The 22,235-nt window shown below is 46.3% G+C and overlaps 1 long non-coding RNA gene across 1 annotated transcript in view; it reads left to right on the top strand.

The window, feature by feature from the left end:
• Positions 1–599: 599 nt before the first annotated feature.
• The window catches only part of LOC130290783 (uncharacterized), a 42,387-nt gene continuing 20,751 nt past the window's right edge, over positions 600–22,235 (top strand). Inside the window, exon 1 of the long non-coding RNA XR_008847696.1 lies at positions 600–723. This is a non-coding gene — a long non-coding RNA (uncharacterized LOC130290783). The remainder of the gene's footprint in view (positions 724–22,235) is intronic.

Below are 22,235 nucleotides of genomic sequence, written 5' to 3'. Positions count from 1 at the left end.
TAATCTCTGATGACACGTGTCTCGGGAACCGCCCAGTTTAGAAGAGGTTTGCTATGGGAATTTGCTTCTAAACTGGGCGGTTCCCGAGACAGGTGTCATCAGAGATTACTTAGACAGAAAAGAACAACCTAAACTTCAGAAGCTCATAAGTACTGAAAGGAGTAAGATTTTTTAATAGAAGTAATTTACAAATCTGTTTAACTTTCTGGAGCCAGTTGATATATAAAAAAAAGTTTTTGCCTGGATAACCCCTTTAATGCTTCAGATCTGCTCTTTATTTAAATACAGTAAAGATCAGGACATTCTGCCCAAATTACATTTATATAAATGTTAGGACATAGGAATGCCTTCTGAAGAACTCAGAAATGTGCATACTGTTACTCTACATTGTTACACTATGGGGGAGATTTATCAAAACCTGTGCTGCCCAGTTGCCCATAGCAACCAATCAGCTTGCTTCTTTCATTTTTCACAAGGCCTCTGCAAAATGAAAGAAGCGATCTGATTGGTTGCTATGGGCAACTGGGTAACTTTTCCTCTGGACAGGTTTTGATAAATCTCCCCCTATGTGAATAACCCTTGATGCACTTTGGTTCATTTAATTTGTAACCTACATAATAAGCCTCATGTAACCACATGTGACCTGCATACCTCTGACAGCAATGGTGCAAGTATAATTGCTGGAATCTCCTAACACCTATGCCACTTCACCCTGAAACTTAGGTTAGGTAGACACAGACATAGCAATGTTCCTATTTTCAGATGAATAATCTCATATTTATTGAATGTTGGAATGCTCCTTAGTAACACCATGCATTGGTATGCCCAAATACAAAGCACCTACTGTATGAAGGTAAAAGTATGCCATACTAACTATAGAAACATGATAGAGAAGTATGAGTACCAAAAAATGTAATCCCCAAACACTTTACGCAGGTACAATGAGTAGAACGTTAAATTATCAAAACTGGATGAGGATATTCCCTTTCATATGACTAAGGCTTGAGGAGTAAAGTAGGTGAGATAAGAAACACAAGAAGGTTTAGTCACTGATCATATACCGTATATACTCGAGTATAAGCCAAGTTTTTCAGCATGATTTTTTGTGCTGAAAACGCCCCCCTCGGCTTATACTCGAGTGAACTCTCCTCCTGTCCATCGGCTGTCCGGGCATGCTGGGAGTTGTAGTTTTGCAACATCTGGAGGTCCGCAGGTTGAAGACCACTGATGAAGGGATTGACAGGCAGTGATGATGGAGGGGGGGGGGGGAATGATGACGGGGGTCTGGATGATGACGGGGGTCTGGATGATGACATGGGGGGGATGATGTATTTCCCACCCTAGGCTTATAGTCAAGTCAATAAATTTTCCTGGGTTTTTGGGGTGAAATTTGGGGCCTCGGCTTATATTCGGGTCGGCTTATACTCGAGTATATACAGTAATGCACAATCTGTAAGTATAAACATGCTGCCATGCTGCTACAGTGTTATAACCTTTACCAGATATTTATATAAATACCTTTTACCCTTAGATATTTATATAAAAGGGAATTGAGAATTACCACTTTGTTGAAATTTGGGATATAGCTAAAAAGGAGGCATGTCTTATGTTACCTCATGAAAGGGTGTGTATCCCCAAATTCTTTCTAAGGCCACTTTTACACAGCAATTAGCTTGGCAATGTTTGGACACCCTAAGGAAAATGAATAGAACCCTGATCATACATGTGTGGTGTGCTCCATTCATATGTGGGGACAATTTTCCTTCTTGTCTAGATCAAAGGGCATTCCAGTGGATTAACCCCCAATGACCAGATAGTTATACCTCATCCTGTGGATAAGGGGTCATTTTTGGAGATGGGAATTTCGCTTATAGACAATATGAGTTTCCAATACTGCAAATCCAGCAAGAAAATTGTTTGCAACAACAAGTGGTTGCAAAAATCTGCCTTAAAAAAATGATCTGGGAAGTGAGGCTTTTTGGCCAGCACTGGGTATGGCGCCCTGATGCTATTTGAATATGTAAAAATGGGAGTAGAAAAGTGATGTGACTACTAAACAAGTTTTACGAGTGGCAGAATATTATAGTACATGTTATTGTAACCTTATCTAATCATAGTATTTAGAATTGCTATGGAAGTAAAAGGTAAACAGAGAGGTAATGCGATTCACAAATCAGGAATATACTGCATTATGTCAGAATATATAAGCAATGAAAAATAAGTCTTGTTCATCCCTTCTGTTTCAGTAGAGCAAAAGCATTAGTTAGGACATATTGGTTATACTCTTTATTTTTGATTATAATTGACACCTCTGAACGTACTGTTTTTATATGTCAGCTGGGCCAACTTCAGCCCAAAGCAAGCCTAGGGAGATGTCAGGGCCACAGCAACCTGAATAAAATGAATGTATATTTCTGAACCCAGGAGGTAGTCAACCTAGATTGGGATTAACAGGAGGGTCACCATCACTCTGTTGGCCAAGTGCCTACATACACCGGAATATTGCACATTATTATTAGGGAAGGCAGTAATAACAAGTTCTTGTTCAGCTTCCTTTAGATTACATCCACTATAATGAATAGCCTTAGCATGATGAGTCTTAAGTTTATTATTATCATGAATGTCTCTGTTCTTTTGCAGTCCTGTTGCACTGTGCCATGGTCATTTTTACCGTTACTGTAAAAAACAGTAAAAGAAAATAATCATCTCTCATCTACAGAGTCTCATCGTCACTCTAGACACGTCGCTGTAACCAAAGGATCTTAGGAACAATATCACACCGTTGATAAACTCGGGCTAGCCGTCCTCTGTCTGGTCGCTTTCAATAAGGTTTTATTTGCAGAGCAGACCTTGCAGAGATCAGTCTATGACTTTGTCAGTACTTGCACTCCTGGGATGGATATTCAATTGGAATATCAGATACAGCAAACGGTGAATAATTTTTTTCCAGACGTGTAACCTCTCTTAAATAGGATGATTAATATCAATGGTTCTTTACAGGGACATGGTATTTCCTATTTGTTAGCACAACCAGGATGAGTCACAGTGGATGAGATGTTTCAGGCTCTTTACTTAGATAGTGAGCACACCTTGATGAAAGGACATGTTTATGACAGAGTACAATGACTATACATTCCCTGCTTCTCCTCACCAATATCCTTTTTAAGTAACGATAAACAGGCAGATGTTGTATTAAAGGGGACCTGTCACGTTGAAAATGCAGTCCAATCTGCAGACATCATGTTATAAAGCAGGAGGAGATGAGTAGATTGATATATAGTTTTGTGGAAAAGGTATCAGGATAACTTGTCATTTAAATCTCCGCTCATTTTGGGTTAAAGGAAAATCATCAGTAAACTCCCCCCACATTAACCAGAGGTAATGGCTGGTAGTGCGGGGAACGCTGATCAATATGCCTAAATCCCCCCCACCATACGCCCGTTATCTTCATTCTTCTGGATATGCAAACGAGCTGCTAACTGGCACGGGTGGGGTTACAAGGCTCCTTCTGGCACCGTGACATCAGCACCGCTCGTCCGCAGCATTGCCTGTCTTATGAATATTCATCCTCTCCCTCCGACTGTTCCTCCCTGTTCTGTACTGGACTCCACTGAGGAGGGAGCGGATGAATATTCATAAGTCGGGCGGTGCTGCGGACGAGCGGCGCTGACATCAGAGTGCCAGAAGGAGCCTTGTAACCCTGCTGTGCCAGTTAGCAGCTCATTTGCATATCCAGAAAAATGAAAATAACAGGCAAACGGCAGGGTGGTTCTGGGCATGGTAGGCAGCCTATTGAATCAGCGTCCCCCGCACTACTAGCCAGTACCTCTGGTTAATGCGGGGGGAGTTTACTCACAGTTTTCCTTTAAGTATTAAACATGGCAGTCCTATTTTGTGATTGACTCCTCTCTCTATAAGCACACTTATGCGCAAAAAAACTGTCAATCACTGAGTGGAACCGCCCACATGACTAGTTAGCCCAGAATAGCAGAGATCTACGTGATTATATGTCAAGTTGTTCTGGAACATTTACCACAAAACTATATATCCATCTGTTCATCTCCTCCTGTATTATAACATGATGCCTGCACTTCTAAAGCATCAGAACAGTAATAAAACGCGCAAAAAAATTAATATGCTTAAAGGATCCACATTTAGGCTAAGTTTCCACTTGTTTTTTTTTCTGGCAGTTTTTGGAAAACTGCTGCTGCAGTTTTTGAGCCAAAGCCAGAAGTGGATTCAAAAGGAATATGACATATAAAGGAAGGATTTATGTGGTATCCTGGAAAAAAACTTGGTCCTGTTCCTCTGTCTAAAGTCCCCTCAGCCAGAGCCCCTCCATGACAATAGGGCTTTCCTTTAGGACTAACCCCTAGTCGCCTCATATAAATGGTATTTATTGTATTTATATGTATATTTAACCCCTTAAGGACCCGGGGTTTTTCCGTTTTTGCATTTTCGTTTTTTCTCCTTACCTTTAAAAAATCATAACTCTTTAAATTTTGCACCTAAAATCCATATGATGGCTTTTTTACCCAAAAATCTACGACAAAACAGAAAAAAAAATCATTGTGAGACAAAATTGAAAAAAAAACCCCCACCATTTTGTAACTTTTGAGGGCTTCCGTTTCTACACAGTACACTTTCGGTAAAAATGACACCTTCTCTTTATTCTGTAGGTCCATATGATTAAAATGATACCCTACTTATGTAGGTTTGATTTTGTTGTACTTGGAAAATTGATATATATATATATATATATATATATATATATATATATATATATATATATCTTCTGACCCCTATAACTTTTTTTATTTTTCCGCATATGGGGCGGTGTGAAGGCTCATTTTTTGCGTCGTGATCTGAAGTTTTTAGCGGTACCATTTTTGCATTGATAGGACTTTTTGATCGCTTTTTATTCATTTTTTCATGATATAAAAAGTGACCAAAAATGCACTATTTTGAAATTTGGAATTTTTTTTGTGCGTACACCATTGACCATGCGGTTTAATTAACGATATATTTTTATAATTTGGACATTTCCGCACGCGGCGATAGCGCATGTGTTTATTTTTATTTGCACTGTTTGTTTTTTTATGGGAAAAAGGGGTGATTCAAACTTTTATTTTTTTGCAATGTTATAGCTCCCATAGGGACCTATAACACTTCACACACTGATCTTTTACATTGACACAGTGGTTTCTCATAAGAAACCACTGATCGATGATTCTGCCGCTTGACTGCTCATGCCTGGATCTCAGGCACTGAGCAGTCATTCGGAGATCGGACAGCATGGAGGCAGGTAGGGACCCTCCTGCTGTCATTTAAGCTGTTATGGATGCCGCAATTTCGCCGCGGCGATCCCGAACAGCTCCCTCAGCTAACTGACATGGTCTTACTTTCACTTTAGATGCGGCGTTCAACTTTGAACGCCGCTTCAAAAGGGTTAATAGCGCGCGGCACCATGATCAGTTAGCCACGTGTCCCGGCTGTTGTTAGAGGTCATAGTGTAATAGATCGGGAGCGGACTCATGACGTACCGGTACGTCATGGGTCCTTAAGAGGTTAATATGTTATATAGGAATACCTCTGTATAGGCCCTTAGAGGTCACGTGCCTTTAAATTAATTGTACTATGGTTTAAGGACCTTTGGGTCATGTGATACCCAGAGTTCACTGGGTCAGGACTGACAGGTTCTGCTGACCAATGAGTTTTGTCCCGCCCTCTTAATATATAAGGGGCTGCTGCCACTAAATGCTTGCTCTTCTTCCTGGCACTTAAAGAAAGCACATCTCAGCACAAATCATCAATTCAAGCTAGGCCCAAAGCCTAAGAATCCGCAGCCACTAAACGTGAGTTATTCAAAGCTCAAGTCACTGAATTCTGTGTGACTACTAGAAGCTCAAATCTCCTAAAAATATCACAGTGGCTAGCAAACAAAGTTCATTGATCCCAGAGTCCCAGCAAACCTGTGAGGAACCTGTACCACGGTTCTCTCTCTCAAAGGATGTTCTGTTACATGCTGTTGCATAAAATATACAGTAAATTACTTCAAGTTTACTTCATAAAATCTGCTGTCTACATTCTGTTATTTCTCCCTGCCGTTTGTGGGACGGTTGGCGGTAGGACCATTACATTGAGGAAACCGCACCCTGGCGTCACGACAATTAAGGGTTAATACCACCCTTAAGAGTGGATCCATAAGAGAGGAGAAGTGTAAGTGTGGTGACGGGGTGGTGCTGGGGATACTGTAGGGTATCTACACTATCACCAGCACCACCCCGTCACCACACTTACACTTCTCCTCTCTTATGGATCCACTTCTGACTTTGGCTCAAAAACTGCAGTGGCAGTTTTCCAAAAAAAAACAAGTGGAAACTTAGCCTTAAAAGTGTGCAGACACTGATGCTGTAACACATGAACTGAATTGTGTTTTTAGTGTGTCATTTTGTAAATTGCTAATAAGGGTATGTAAATTGCTAATAAGAGAGATATTCTGGGTTGGAGCTTTCATTTGAGCGGCCACCACTGAAAATCTTAGCACCAAGGCTGCTCGAACCTGCGCTGTTTATTCTCTTGGTGGATGAATTTCTGTGGGGAATTTTCCACCTCTGTAATTCTATGAGGAAGATCCTCGACAAAGGAAGAACCATTCACACCAATGTTAGAGTAGTGCTATGGAATCTCTGTGCAGAATTCCTGAGTGAAATTCAGTGCAAGCATTATATAGGGTGAACATGTTCACACTGTGGAACTTTCAAGTGGTAGTTGCCATGAATATACTGATCAGAAATTCCGTAAAATTTACTGCCGGATTTCCCCCATGAATATTCTGCATTCTGAATTCCAGAAAATTGAAAGACGTGTCTTTTAATTTTACAGAATTCCGTTCAGAGACACATTGAAGTTAATAGACCCCATTGAAGTTCAGAGCCTTCAGAGGGTATTCCAGGATTTTTTTTTATTTGACAATTCTACGGGGCTGTAAAGTTAGTGTACTTCATAATATAGTGTCTGTACCTGTGTTTCAAGGTGGTCTCGCAATTCGTCTGTGATTTTTGGCCCATACAAAATAAGTCTCAGGATTTACCAGGTTGAAGTACATTGTAGGCTTGCAACAGCTGGAGGCTCCCTGGTCAGAAAACACTCATCTATTACATTGAAGGGAACACAGGTGTGTTTCAATGGGTAGGGTGGCTGATGAGTGGCAGGAAGAAACATTTCCTCACACTTACAAATAAGGAATTATAGAACTTGTTGTTCGTGCAAGGGAACTCCAACAGAAGATAGCCACAGCATTATGGTTGACTCAGAACATAGATGTTAAGCTCCAACACAAGCACAGATCCTTCCTTATCATGACCAATACTATCTGGCAGATAAGTACTAAAATCAGTGTATGGTAGATAACCCTTTTAATGTTTTGAAAAGAAAGATATTCTGCTCAAATTTAGTGCAAATTCCGCTTTTATGCACGGAATTTGAACAGGAAAAGAAGAATTTCCACCATGTGAACATAGCCTTAATGTTATGTTTTATATTATGGGTGTAACATCTGCACTCCGGCCAGACATGCTGGCCGTTAGCGCTCTTTTGTCATGTCCCCGCGCGCCCATCACTCACCTCCCTGGTATTTCTGTTCTCGCAGCCCTGGCGAGTGTGCCCCTGCCTCCTAGGGCGCGCTTGCACTGGAGCTCTTACATTTAAAGGGACAGTACTCATTTAATTAAGTGTATTCACCTGTGCTCATGTTATAAGTACTTGCTCCACCCTTGTATCCCTGCCGTATGTTTGTTGCCTTGTGCCTCAGTGAAAGCATTCTTTGTTCCTGTGTTCCTGATATCCGTGCTCCTTATCCTTGTTCTGTTACCTGACCCAGCACCTGTGCCACCTGCTTGACCTGCTGCTACCTTGACCACGTCTTGCCAGTTTCCTTTGTGCCATGCCTCAGCCTCAGCTACCTGTTTGGACGAGTCGTGCCAGGGGTAGCGGCCTGGGTGCTGCCTGCCGCAGCAAGACCATCCCGCTTCGCAGCGGGCTCTGGTGAAAACCAGCGCACCTTAGACTCTGCTCCCTGGCACGGCTCATGTCATCATCCACACAGGCTCGGAGGATCCATCACCTGCCATGATCCGTTACAGTAAGATCCAACCATGGATCCCGCTGGGGTGCCTTTGCCAGATGTCTCGGATCTTTCCACTGTAGTGGCTCAACTGTCGCAGCAGTTAGCCCCTCAGGCGCAACAACGGAATCAACTCTTAGCCATGGTCAGAGTTGGATCTGACGAAGAGGGGGTCTCCGCCCCTCAAAACGCGTTATCCCTGTATCACCTTGCATGAATAAAAATTCCTTGCTTCACCGAATTCTAGACCTATGGCTATTAATTACATCCTTCACCTTGGAAAGGAGCGCTTTTTGAGCACCTTGCTTTTCGTGGATCACAGATCCCCACACTTACCTCTATCGACCAGACATCCAGGACCGGTTCCCGTGACGGTGAGGTGCCAGCAGCCCTTCCTTAACCACGCGTCCCCCAGAGATCGGGGATCAAAGCAGTTAACGGTGTTGTGCCTGGGACACAACACGCTCAAGTGAGCGCAACACCTCTCACACACCTCTATGCACCTGATCAACAGAAACATGGCACATTAGTGCACTTCTCTCTTTTGTTTCTCTTTTTTTACATATTTGAGACTCTCTTAGCCATGGTGCAACAGCTTCTTGCCGCTCAGCAGCAACAACAGCAACAGCAGCAGCCATCTGTTCCTGAGCCTCCTCCTGTGTCTGCAGCTTCTCCTGGGACCAAGCTTTGTTTGTCCTTGCCTTCTAAGTATGACAGAGATCCCAAGCTGTGTAGAGGCCTTGTGACACAGTGTTCTACCCATCTAGAACTCATGGCGGATCTGTTCCCGACAGAGCATGCTAAAGTGGCGTTTGTGGTTAGCCTACTTTCTGGAAAAGCTTTAGCCTGGGCTACTCCTCTCTGGGATTGTAGAGATCCGGTCTCCTTGAACCTGTCGGCCTTTCTTGCAGAATTCTGCACTGCATTTGAAGAACTCGCGCCAGCCTCCTCTGCCGAGACGGCTCTACTGAACCTCTGCCAAGGGATGTGCATTTTGCTGAGAGGCAGGAAAAATTTCCTTTGGAAAAAGAACCTGCCCGAACACGGGGATTACCTCGTCTGGCACCTGTGTTCCAACATCCACCTCTACTGTCTTCTTTGCCTCCTGCCTCCTACATTTTTCTCAATGTATCCCCCTAGGGCATACTCCATGCGCTCTTTTTATTTGTATTCTATGCTCTTTGTCCCTTTGTGGTTCTTTCTGACCATTGTTCTTTGTTTTGTTCTGTGTCGTTTGTCCTTTTTTATGGTGTCCTGGTGTGTGCATTCTTTTTGTGAACACAGCTTCTGGTCTACTGCTGTTTTGAGTCTCCTTCCTCTAATTTGTGCATATTTAACCCACAATTCATATTCTAAGCATTTTACTTATGCTTACTTAGGGTTATTATTATGGGTGACTTTAGCAAACAAGAAACAGCTGGAGGGCGACACCACTTCGGATATAACTGAATGCACACTGCTAGGACTTAACTGCTAACTGACCCGGTTCCCGATATAGGGTGCGGAAACACAGATCCTGTGTAGCATATATACATAAAGAAAGAAGAACCACACTCACCAATCCGGGGACACAAGCAGCTTTATTCTGGAAAATGCACGGCATCAGACATCATGCAGGAATAATTCCAAACAGCGTAGGGTCAGGCAAGCGGGCAAGTGGAAAACAGGTGTGGGGTGTGTGCAGTAGGGCAATGATTTGTTTCACGTCATAGGTGATGCTTCATTCGGCCTCCTGGGGAGGTTCCCAGGTTTTTTATAGATGTGCAAAAAGTGAGGAAAACCCTTAGCAACAGCAAAAACCAAATTGTGTAAAAAATATGCAAGAAAGTAGAAACATAGAAACATAATTAAAATCAACAAAATAAGGGAAATTGCAAAACATGATGTGTAACAACTAAAAAAGGCCAGTAATCATAAAAACTGGGAGAAATCGGTACGCTCGTTTAGCCCCAGAGCATCAGTGGCATCCAAACGGATGATCCACTTGGTTTCCTGTTGTAGCAAACGAGTGTCGCGATCCATCCCAGTCCTTGGATAAACTCTTTCAAGACCCATAAATTTTAATTCATCAGGACTACTTGTAGAACTCTCCTTAATATGGGTAATGAAACGAGTTGCTCCCTTCTCTGTTCTAAGAGAATAAAAGTGTTCTCGAATGCGATGAAAAAGGGGTCTTTTTGGTTTCCCCACATAAAATCTACCACATGGGCTGCAAATGCAGTAGACTACGTGGGTACTCTTGCAAGTTATGAACTGGTTTACTTGGACCTCATATCCTCCTATTCAAAAATTTCGTTAGCCTAAGTTATGCTGACAAAAAAGAGCAGCTCTTTCAAGGAAAATTAGCCAAAGGGATCGTGTCATGTAACCAGTTCGTAGACTTTTTGTGAACTATTTGTTTTTTCTTCCTTTTAATGTAGTCTCCTATTGTGCCTGTTCTTTTGAAGGTAATTATTGGTTTATGAATTGCAACATGATTAAGATCAGGATCATTTTCGATCATAAACCAATGCCTATATATTGAATTTTTAATGACCTGATTAAGAGGATTATTTCTAAATGCAAACATGAATCTTTTCTTCCTGTCATGTTTTTTTCACCTACGGCTTTTACTAGTATGTTCCTATCGAGCTTTGTGGCTCTATCCAGGGCTGCTTCAATTATGTTGGCGGGATAACCTCTCTGCATTAATCAAGATTTTAAATCGTCCGCTTGTTGCAAAAAAAACTTCAAAATCACTATTTATTCTTCTAAGTCATACCATCTGACTATAAGGGATAGAGTTTTTTTTTTTTACATGTGATAAATGTGAACTTTTATAATATAGCAGAGAGTTTTTAGCTATTTCCTTCCTGCAGCCTGATGATGTTGCCGTTGGTTACATTTATGCTCAGATCAAGAAAGTCAAGGTGAGTATCACCGAAATGGCTTGTAAAGAAAATATTAGCGTGATTGTTTAAATTAATGTAGGTAACAAAGGAATCAAACTCTACTCTAGTGCCATCCCACACCACTAGCATGTCATCAACGTACCGAAGGTGGGTGAAAAGGTGAGAAGATGAGCCGGCTCTCTAAGACTGCCAAAAATATGTTTTCATATGTACAGGACACGGGGGACCCCATGGCCGTCCCCCGTGTCTGTCTGTACCATTGTGTATCATACATGAAAAAATTATTCTTTAAAATGAACTTCAAAGAAGTAGATACAATACGCAAAAAAGAATCAGACTTTTTCATATGGAATAAAAAAAATCACCCATATCATGGGGGATGCGGGTATACAGGCTTTTGACATCAATCGATGCTAAATGGAATCCGCTCTGCCACACGAACCCATCCAGCGCCGAAATAAGTTTGTTTGTGTCACGTTAAATAGGAGGGGATCCCTGGGAGGAAGGGGGAAAGGAGCCATTCTAGATAGCTAGACAGGTACTGAGTCGCCGAGCCGATCCCCGCAACTATAGGTCGCCCTGGGGGTCAGCTCAGCGACTTCCGCACCTTTGGTAATAGATACCATCGAACAGGGACAGGATTTTTGGGTAATAGACATGTCTTTTCTGCCAATACCCCCATCACAGAGCTGACCCTTAAGAAAGTGCCCAATTAATCAACCAACAATTTTTGGTTGTTACACATCATGTTTTGCGATTTCCCTGATTTTGTTGATTTTAATTATGCATTGAAACTATGTTTTTACTTTCTTGCATATTTTATTACACAATTTGGTTTTTGCTGTTGCTAAGGGTTTTCTGCACTTTTACACATGTATGAAAACCCTGGGAACTTCCCCCTCAGAGAGGCCAGATGAAGCGTCACCTATGATGTGAAACGATTCTTTGCCCCACTGCCCACACCCCACACCTGTGTTCCACTCTTCCGCTTTCCTGACCCTACGCTGTTTGAAATGATTCTTGCATGACGTCTGATGCCGTGCATTTTCCAGAATAAAGCTGCTTGTGTTCCCCAGATTGGCGAGTGTACAGAAATGCAACGGGGCATACCCCGCATAATCAATGACAACTAAGGGACCAATCAAGCATGTCTGAGAACAAAAACGCAAGGTTAGGCCCAGGTATCTGATTACACCTCCCAACCCTCCCCTCCCATCCCCAAAGTTCCCATTGAACCCCCCCCCCCCCCATCCAGGCAGGAAAGCAAAGCAATCAGAATAGAACCTCAATTACAATAATAAATAAACATGCAGGTGAGGAATACGCTCTCTGGTCATCGAGGTCTCCACAATAAGCACGCCAGTAGCAAAGAATCATCTGTTGGGAGATGGCAGACGTAAGCGCCCCAGTGAGCCAGAGATCGCTCTAGTCAAATACCACAAGGTGGAAGCGAAAGGTGCCATCAAGGAGACAATGTCGTCATCATCAAGAAACCCTAGGATAAAGGTTTTCCATTTAAAAAAAAAGGATTTGGATGACTTCTCTCTAGTATGTAAAACCTCAAGCCTATCCATATGCATATATTTCTTAACCTGGTCTACCACTTCCCTCGTTGTGGGCATCTCAGCTCCCAGCCAGTGCGTCAACAGGCACCGCTTGGCTACCAAGAGAAACACATGCAGAAGCAGGGTAAGGTGGGTACCCTCAGGGGCAATATGTAAGATGATCATAGAGAGAATAATCGGTAACGTCACCCCAAGCCTGTCTGAGAGCAAGGCAAAAAGGTGAGTCCAAAAACGGGTAGAGAGAGGGCAGGTCAGCAGGCTGTGGAGCAGATCAGTCCGGAACAACCCACAGTTGGGGCAATGCTCCAGCCTGTCAGGTCTATCAGGGGGCCGTGGCAGAGAAAAACCATAAGTAGCATGATGGATAATACGAAAATGTGTCTCCCTCCACCCCTTGTTAGTGACTGCTTTCCGCACTTTGGCCCAACCCTCCAGGATGGGGACCACTAGATCCGGCAATTGCAGTTTCTCTTCCCAATAACGGAACAAAGATCGGGCCACCCCCGTGCTACCTTTACGAGTGAGATGTCTGTAAAGTCGAGAGAGGGAGTGGAAAGGAGAAGAGGAAGAAACAAAGTTGTCAAAAGAAGTAGTCACCCCCTCCACAGTCAAGTCGGTCAGTCGCAGTCGAAGGAACGTCACCAGTTGGGTATAGGGAAGGAAATATCCATCGGGCAGGTGGAATTGCTCGCTCATCTCCCTGAAGGAAAGATATCTGCGTTCAGTAGGATGGAATAACTGCCCAGCCGTAAGGATGCCCGCCTCCCTCCACCTCTCGAATAGCTTGTTATCCCGACCCTGGGGAAATTCTGGGAGAGACCATAACGGCATGTGTTTAGACAAGGAGAAGGGTAATCCCATCAGATCCCTGCATTGCTTCCACGCAATTATGGTGTCTCGGAAGAGTAGTGAACCACGTAGGTAGCCGGGAATGGAAGTGAACTTCGTATGGAGTAACCCACCCAGCGACCATGGAGCAGCAATGCCCGATTCCAGGCTGTTATTGGAGAAACTATCACCCCCTCTGAGCCAGTCAATAGAGTGTCTGAAGAGGCAAGCCAAATTATAGTGTTTGACATCAGGAAAGTTAGCGCCTCCCTGCTCTTTGGGAAGCATAAGCTTTCTGAGTGCTATGCGAGGTCGTTTGTTGTTCCAAATGAACTTGGTATAGGCAGAGCTCAAACATTTGATATCCATTGCGCGTAGCAACACCGGAATCATTTGCAGTGGGAATAGTAACTTAGAGAAATTTAGCATCTTGATCAAATGGCATCTGGCTAAGAAGGGCAATGGGAGGGACGACCATCTGCGTAGCTCCTCAGCAAGTCTGCGAAATAATGGAGTAAAGTTCAGGGAATAGAGAGAGGAGGGAGTCCTCCCCACCCAGATTCCTAGGTATTTAAAAGAGGACCTGGTAACTGGGACCGGCGAGGCCAATGTCAGCCTCCCCCCTGGGAGACCAGAGGGAGACAAGTCTAAAAGCACACTCTTAGAGGCATTCACAGTGAAGCCTGAGACCTTACCAAAGTCGGAGAGACATCGGAACACCGTAGCTAAGTCTCTCTCAGGCCTCCCTAGAAATAGCAGGAGATCGTCAGCGAATAGGCCATGAGACAGGGTCTGCCCCCCACCTTTATGCCCTCCACATCCCCGGCCTCCGCCAACCTGCATGACAGGGGCTCTATGGCAATATCAAAAAGGAGGGGCAACAAAGGGCGTACCTGCCGGCAGTGTCCCCTGCCGCGTACCTCTCAGTATGGGAAAGGGGGCCGAGAGAAACCCTGGGATGTGGATACGCGCCCTGGGGCCACTGTATAGGTTTTGGAGGTATGCCAGGAAGGGACCATCAAACCCCATTCTCCGGAGAACTGCCCACAACCAGTTCCAGCCTACCTGGTCAAAGGCCTTTTCGGCGTCAATGGATATCATGGCAGGGGAAGGGTGGCCTTGAGGGTTCCGGTGTACATCTTCCAGCGCAGCCACCACCTTGCACATGTGGGTAACTGCAGACCTCCCCCTATAAAGCCCACCTGGTGGGGCGAGATAAGTCGGGGCATAAAACAGGCGAGGCGGTTAGCCATGATCTTTACGAGCAATTTCAGATCCACATTGATCAGCGAGATGGGTCTATATCCCCTGGGAGACAATAGATCCTTCCCAGGTTTGGGTATTACTTTAATATACACTGTGTTGGATGCAGGGGGTATGGGCATTCCAGTTAAGTAAGCGTTAAATAGGTTGAGCAATGTGGGTGCGACTTCCCTCGCCAAGATCTTATAGAAGTCCCCCGAGAACCCATCGGGTTCCGGGGCCTTACTAGCCTGCAGTCCTTTGATCACCCCTTCCAGTTCCTCCGACTGGACCGGAGCATTCAAATAGTCCCTTTCTTCCCCAGACAAGGTCGGGAGAAGTCCCTGTGGGAGCCAGGAGGAGAAATCATCCTCCCAAGTCTCAGAGGGTGAGTAAAGGTCGGAATAGAAGGTAGCTAAAATATCCACTAACCATTTGAGTTCCCTTTGCACAACCAGGGGCGGATCCAGAGTCGAGTCTCGGGAGGGGCACTATTAAAGTATTTTGTGTTGGCGGACAGAAAATAAGATGTTGATTACAGAATTTACAATATTATTAAATGTATCATACAGTCCTAACCTTGTTTAAGACTTTTTGGCCATGCTCACATGTCAGAATAATAATCAAATATACCAATTGCCACAGAATGGGAAAGTGCTAAAGAAGTTTTTACCATTTAAAACTACAGCTTCCAGTATGACCTAAGTAGTGGTAAGGGGATGCTGGGAGTTGTTGTTTCAACCATCATTACTGCAAAACTTACAAGTGACTCCAGCTCTGATGGGACACACACAGGAGGATACAGAATGATATCAGTGACTACAGGTGACATCTTCTCTATAGTCTTTCCTTATCTAATTCAGATGGTACATACCGCCAGGACTTGTTCCAGCTAAATGTTCTCTCTGCAGAACTTGACGCCCAGATGGCTCCTCACTATGTCAGTGGATTCTGATCCTCTATATGAAAACAATAATTATTATAAACCTGCCAGACACTGTATTCTTCGAATATAATACGGGCACATACCTTCTGAATATAATTCTGACACACTGTACCCCCTGAATAAACAACACACTGTACCCTCTGAATATAATACCGCCACACACCGTACCCTCTGAATATAATACTATCATACACTGCACCCTCTGAATATAATACCGCCACACACCGTACCCTCTGAATATAATACTATCATACACTGCACCCTCTGAATATAATACCGCGACACACCGTACCCTCTGAATATAATACTATCATACACTGCACCCTCTGAATATAATACTACCACACACTGTGCCCTCTGAATATACTACCACACTGTGCCCTCTAAATGTAATACTACCAAACACTGCCCTCTCTGAATATAATACTACCACACACTGTGCCCTCTAAATTTAATACTACCAAACACTGCCCTCTCTGAATATAATACTACCACACACTGCACTCTCTGAATATAACTTGCTGTGCAGTGCACCCTCTGAATAAAATACCCAAATGTATTGTTGCCCATAAAAAAAACGTAACCACCCCAGAAATTCCTCATAATCTACAATATACTTATGAAATGCAGAACACTCTGTGCCTTCACATATAGTAATAACGCCCCATCTTGTGCCCCCACATATAATAATTATGACCCGTCCTGTTCCCCCCACATAATAATGCCCTGTGCCCCTAACATATATTGCCTCCTGTGCTGTGCCCTTCACATATAATTCCCCTGTTCTTTGCCCCTCACATATAATGCCCCCATCATGCGTCCCTCACATATAATGCCCCCTTTGCTATGCCCCTCACATATAATGCCCCCCGTGCTGTGCCCCTCACATATAATGTCCCCTGTGCTATTCCCCTCACATATAATGCCCCCCGTTCTGTGCCCCTCACATATAATGCTCCTTTTATATGCCCCACACATATAATGCCCCCTGTGCTGTGCCCTTTACATATAATGCCCCCGTTCTTTGCCCCTCACATATAATGCCCCGATCATGCGCCCCTCATATATAATGCCTCCATCATGCACCCCTCACATATAATGCCCCCATCATGCACCCCTCACATGTAATGCCCCATGCTGTGCCCTTCACATATAATGCCCCTGTTCTTTGCCCCTCACATATAATGCCCCCATCATGCGCCCCTCACATATAATGCCCCCTGTCCTGTCCCGTCAAGGGGCATTATATGTGAGGGGCACAGCACATGGGGCATTATATGTTTGGGGCACATGACAGGAGCATTATATGTGAGGGGCACAGCACAGGGGGCATTATATGTGAGGGGCGCATGATGGCGCATTATATATGAGGGGCACAGGATGGGGGCATTATATATGAGGGGCACATGATGGGGGCATTATATATGAGGGGCGCATGATGGGGGCATTATATGTGAGGGGCACATGATGGGGGCATTATATGTGAGGGGCACAGCACAGGGGGCATTATATGTGTGGGACACAGCACAGGGGGAATTATATGTGAGGGGCGCATGATGGCGCATTATATATGAGGGGCACAGGATGGGGGCATTATATATGAGGGGCGCATGATGGGGGCATTATATGTGTGGGGCACAGCACAGGGGGAATTATATCATATAATGCCCCCTGTGCTGTGCCCCATACATATAATGCCCCCTGTGCTGTGCCCCTCACATATAATGCCCCCTGTGCTGTGCCCCTCATATATGATACCCCCTGTGCTGTGCCCCACACATATAATACCCCCTGTGCTGTGCCCCCCACACATATAATTTATATGTGTGGGCACAGCACAGGGGGCACTATATGTGAGGGGCACAGCACAGAGGGCCCCCCTGTCATTTGCTCTTCACATATAGTGCCCCCAGTGCTTAGCCCTGCAGCCCCTCACATTAAAAATTCCCCCTTCTCTTCCCCCCCCCTAAGTTTTAAATCCCCATCCCCCTCCTCCTGTACGATATAGTGCCCTTAACAGTGGCACATATTCTATCCCCCAAATCCCCTGGGCCCTAAGCATACTCTTAGTACTTACTGTATGCTGGCCGCAGGGATGGGATTTCCGGGCGCCGGCGCGATGATGTGACGTCATCGCGCCGGCCTGCAATGGATCGCGAGCCCGCAGCTCGTGACAGCCAAAGGTTAGTGAATGGTGGAGCGGAAGCTTACAGCTTCGGCTCCACCATTCTAAGGTGCAGGGGGGGCAGCAATCTCGGGGGGGGGCAATTGCCCCGTTGCCCCCCCCCCTGGATCCGCCACTGTGCACAACCCCCTCCCCATCCTTGAGTGCCGCAATCGTGGTCGAGGGTAAGGCTCCCTTCGCAAACCTAGCCAGTAAACAACCTGATTTATTGCCAAACCGAAAAAGAGAGGCCTCCATGTGGGATCTTTTCATGTTCTCCCTCCGCTCAATCCATCCATCGTAGGAGGCCTTAGCAGCTGCCCACGCACTCCTAGACATCTCTGACGGGTTGGCAAGAAAGTCAGTGTAGGCAGAACGTAAGGCAGTGCCCACTACCCCCAGTTGAGTCTCGATTTTCCTCTTCAAAGAGGAGGTATAGGCTAGGATATGGCCCCGCAGGACAGCCTTGGCAGTGTCCCAATATAACTGGGGATTAGAGACATAAGCAGCGTTATCCATGCTATATTCTAGCCACCACCCTTTGAGCAGCACGTGGAAGTCCTCATCTCTGGCCAGACTGGAGGGAAACCTCCATAGGAAGTCCGAGCCCCTAGGGATAGTATCATTCAGGGAGATGAGCAAAGGGGCATGGTCAGAGATCACCATATCAGAGAAGGATACACAATCCAGTTTGGGGAGTAGAGAGTCAGTCAGAAAACAGTAGTCTAGTCGAGACCATGAGTCGTGAGAGTGTGAGTAATGGCTAAAGTCACGGTCGTCAGGGTGAGTGAGCCAAGAGTCCGTCAGTCCCAGTCCTGTCGTCCAAGGAAGAAGCAAGGCATCAGAGGATCTAGGAGGGGGGTATCCATTACTCTTTCTGTCTTTCCTACAGTCCATGACCATGATAAAGTCCCCGGCTATCAGTTTCCCAGAAGGCCCGTCAGAGGTAAGCGTCCCAGTCAGTTCCCCAAGAAACACGTCCTGTCCCGAGTTGGGGCCATATACATTTACCACCATGAAGTCCTCCCTAGCCGTCTTGACGTGTACAGAGCAAATCCGACCCGCAGTATCAGAAGAAGTGGAGAGAATCTCACATTGTAGGGACTTGTGAAAAAGAGTCAACACACCTGCCTTCCGGTCGACTGCAGGAGAGCCTTACACTCTGCCCACCCACCACTTTTTCATTCGAGAGAAGTCAGCCTCTTCCAGATGCATCTCTTGTAGGAGAGCAATGTCAGGTGATAACCGTTTAAGATGCCTAAGTACCATGTTGCGCTTGTGGGGAGACTTCAGACCTTTAATGTTCCACGAAACTATTTTCATAATGCAACCAACAAAGTGTAGCTATCAGGAAGATCCTGGATGGTGGAGTCCCAACAACCCTAACCCAGTCCACCCCGCCCCCCCCCAACGCCTCCCCCCACCCCCCCACCAAAGGAACTGTGCCCTTGCTCATCAAGGAAACACCTCATCACCTCTTGACTTCCCGAATCCACCAGTGAAAACCACCTCAAACCATTCTCATCGCTCCTACCCCAACTGTTGCAGGTAAGACTATCCCAAAAATAGGAGCTAGGTTATGGCCCAGCCAATACCAAATAAACAATCCCTAACCCCCCCCCCCTCAGGAGATTAAGAACTCCCATCAGTCCCACACCCTGCGGAATATCCCCGTATGGCTCACCCCCTCCGTATCCATAGCTAGTGCAAAAAGGCCCATGAGTTTTGAAGTGTGATCTCCCCCTCACCTCTCAACAAAGAACATCTGGTATGATCTCCGAGCGCCATCAAAGCCCAGTGCCCGGTAACAAGAAATATATATAAAATAAAAAAAAAATCCCCCCCCCTTTTCTTGTAGCAGAGAATGCCATATCTTGCACCCCTAACCCCCTCCCCCCGTCACCACGAGCATACCCACCACCCTAAACCCCCCCCCCTAGCCCACCTCCACCCCAAACTCACCCCCCATTCTCCCATCCCCCCCTCCCAGAACCCATTAATACAATACTGGAATGCAGATCCGATTATCACCCCCCACCCCAACCCTGTCATAAGGGAAAGCATAAAATGCCCAGATGATAGTCTCGGTCGTCAATCATTCATCCCCTCTCTACTATGGGACCAGTTCAGGAAGTAGGCAACCAAGTGGGAAATCTGAGCCAAACTGCCAGGGAGGCGAAGACTCACCAGGGAGGGAGATGAGGCAGGGGAGGTGCAGGGGAGCCCCGCAGCTGGGGATCACCAATTAAGGGGAACCAGGGGACAACAGCAGGGCCCTGAACATCATGGGAGAAGGCTACAGTCCCGGAAACTCAGTAAGGGGGACACAGGAGGACCCCTGGGAGGGGATCCCTCCGTTCCGGTAGGCAGAGAACAGGCTGCTTAAGGGGCATAAAGGGGGGCAGTAGCAGTATACTTGCGTATCGCAGCAGCAGGATACAAGCAGGTCAGTCAAAGTGGTCTCTGTTCCGCTCCCGTCCCTCCAGCCAATCGCCTCTGGTCTGATACGGGGTGCCACCCTGGCGGAGACCGGGTTGAGAAGCTGTAGAGGAGATTTCTCGCGGAGATCGTGGAGAACCATCTTGCTGGGGGGAAGATTTCACGGCCTCCTCCAGAGCGCCAGCAGCATCCTCAGGGGTGCCATAGGTGCCCATGGAGCCATCCGGGAAGAAAACTCGCAGAAGAGTGGGGTAAAGCAGCACGAATCGGATGCCTCTGCGATGCATGGTGGTACACAGGGGGAAAACAGTTTCCTCTTGCGGCATACTTCGGCAGAAAAGTCCCCGAATATCAGGAGTTTTGCTCCGTCTATCAGCAGGTCCTCACGCCGACGTCTGAATACTCACAGGATCGCAGTTTTGTCCTGAAAATCCAGGTATTTCGTGATAACCTGTCTAGGGCGGTTGCGGTGCTGTAAATTCGGCGGCACAGTCGGGTCGGGGTCACTCCTCATATCGGGTCCCAATCTGTGCGCCCTTTCAACCTTGCAGGGCCGGGGTAGTCCCAACAGCTTAGGGAGAGTGTACTCACTGAGGTGCAGGATGTCCGTAGCAGGGACCAATTCCGGAACTCCGACTATCCGAAGGTTGTTTCTCCTGGAGCGGTTCTCGAGGTCTTCGACCTTATCCCAGAGTCTCTTGCACTCTCCCTCCAGCCCGGAAAGCTTAGAAGACATTTGGGCCTCACGGTCGTCAATGGCTCCCACCCGGTCCTCCACTGCCATGAGATGCCCCGCATGCTGCGACACCGTGGCCTGCAGGTCACGCATTGCGGCCTCCATAGTAGCCACTATAGACTCCTGGACTCTTGGGTCGATTCGGTCCCCCACGGCTGCTGCCAGGGATACATAGTCGATGCCCTTCTCCACCTGTAGCGCTAGACTCCGAGAGAGCGGGGGAGCCAGCCCTGCTTGACGTAGGTGAGGAGGCCATGCTGGAACGGCTGGAGCAGCCGCGGCAAGACTGGCCCACAACCTGCTGCTTTTGAGTCTTCTTGTCACGATTCCCCATCGGGATAAGGAACCATTCCATTCACTAAACAAACACCCAGGGGGAGGGAGGCCACGGGATGCAATGTTGCGGGTATATGGGGTTTATGCTGATCCCGAGGTAAGGAGCCGATGTGCCACGCGTCTTCACAGCATGGAAGTCCCGGTTCTTCTTTCTTTATGTAGATATGTTATGGGTGACTTTAATTGTCCCATATGGCCTTCTGATGACTCATCCTCCAAGAAACGAATTACTGAGCCTTCTCCCATGTATCACGTCATCCATCAGTATGATCTTTTTGATGCGTGGAGAATTATGCTCCCAGCATAAACTGATTTCACCTTCTTCTCCCATCCCCACAAAATTTATACCGCATCGATCATTTCTTAATTAGTCACCCTCTTTTAGAGATAGTCGCCCAAACATGCATCAAGACAATCATGTGGTCAGACCATGCGCCTATTGTCATGTCTTTAACCCCTTAAAGGGGTACTCCGCCCCTAGACATCTTATCCCCTATCCAAACGATAGGGGATAAGATGTCAGATCACCGCGGTCCCGCTGCTGGGGAGCCCCGGGATCGCCGCTGCGGCACTGCGCTATCATTGCTGCACAGAGCGAGTTCGCTCTGTGCCTAATAACGGGCGATACAGGGGACGGAGCAGCGTGGCGTCATGGCTCCGCCCCTCGTGACATCACTGCCCGTCCCCTTAATGCAAATCTATGGCAGGGGGCGCGCCACGCCCCCTCCCATAGACTTGTATTGAGGGGGGGCGGGCCGTGATGTCACGAGGGGTGGAGCCGTGAGGTAACGATGCTCCGTCCCCTGTATTGTCCGTCATTACGTGCAGAGCTAAATCGCTCTGTGCAGTAATGATAGCGGCGTGCCGCAGCAGCGATCCCGGGGCTATCCAACAGTGGGACCGCAGCGATCTGACATCTTATCCCCTATCCTTTGGAGGGCCCCTTTAAGGACCAAGCGTTTT

Source organism: Hyla sarda, chromosome 9 (assembly GCF_029499605.1).
Source record: "Hyla sarda isolate aHylSar1 chromosome 9, aHylSar1.hap1, whole genome shotgun sequence".
Classification (NCBI taxonomy): Eukaryota; Metazoa; Chordata; class Amphibia; order Anura; family Hylidae; genus Hyla; species Hyla sarda.
This window is presented reverse-complemented; position numbering and strand designations above follow the sequence as displayed.